The sequence below is a fragment of the Emiliania huxleyi genome (assembly GCF_000372725.1).
Source record: "Emiliania huxleyi CCMP1516 unplaced genomic scaffold EMIHUscaffold_2791, whole genome shotgun sequence".
NCBI lineage: Eukaryota > Haptophyta > Isochrysidales > Noelaerhabdaceae > Emiliania > Emiliania huxleyi.
The window spans coordinates 5,240-6,361 of record NW_005199933.1 but is presented as its reverse complement, the minus strand read 5'-3'; positions in this window follow the sequence as shown (position 1 = coordinate 6,361).

Sequence of the window (1,122 nt, the reverse complement as noted above, 5' to 3'; positions counted from 1 at the left end):
CTCCCGACCCGCCATCGCTGCCTAAGGGAGGATCCTATCGGCCACTAGACCATGACAGATCAGAGGCGTACATGCCCTGTCCCAGCTCCCCCACTCCTCACAAACTGGGTTTGCAGTGCGCGACCTCGCCACCTCGCTACCAGGGCAAACCCCCTCTCTCCCCCTAGGTGCTGCACTGGACGTCCATAGAAGGCGCGCGGCAGAGGCGGGAGGGAGGCGGGGAGAATCTAGCTCGCTCTGGCAGGGAGGCAAGGGTGTGATAGAGTGTTTGGGTGAGAACAGGCGGAGCGTGTGTGCCTGGGCGCGATTGGGAGGGCACTTGTGACGAGGCAGGTTAGGCGAGTGGCAGTCGCTGGTGCGGACTTGCTGAGTCGTGTGTGCTCCTTTTTGCTTGCTAAGACTGGAACAATTTTTTTGGTTACAATCCGCCCGCGGCCGACTAGGCGGCCGGGGGCGTCCGCCCAACGGCAACGCCACAACCCCCAGTCCTGCGCCGCGCTCGGCGAACCTCGACAGCGCCTTCGGTGGCATGCATCTCTTTGCGCCTGAAGCCTGGAGAGCAGCTCCACTGCTGCTTCACACGCTCTCTGCACAGCTGACACAGCCTACTGTGCGGCTGCCACAGCTGTGACAGCGATGGGCTGCCTCGCCCTCTCGCCCTCACTGCAGAGCGCTGCTGCTGGGGGGGGGGGGTCCCGACCCCCCCAGCAGCAAAACGCTGCTGCTGGGGGGGGGGGGGGGGGGGCCCCCCTAAACTTAATTTTGCCGGGGGGGTACCCAACAATGGGGGGCCCCTCCCCGCCCGGGAGGGGGGGCCCAACCCCACCCAAGAAGGAGCTTAAAAAAAACGCTGGGGCTTCCCCCTAACCCCCCGAAAAAACCCTACCCCGAGGTTTTTTCCCCAACACCCCCCGGGGTTTGGGGGGGTCCTGTCCGCCCCCATATAAGGGCCCAAAAAGGGCCCTAACCGCCCCCACCCCCCCAAAATTTCCTTTCAGCCAGGGCTCCAAAAAACCCGTCCGGGGGGGCGGCGGGCACCAAAAGGTGGCCCTGGGTTAAATTCCCCCTACCCTTGCCCAAAAAATTAGGGGCGCGCCGGGCCCCCCCCTTTTCAAACGGAGG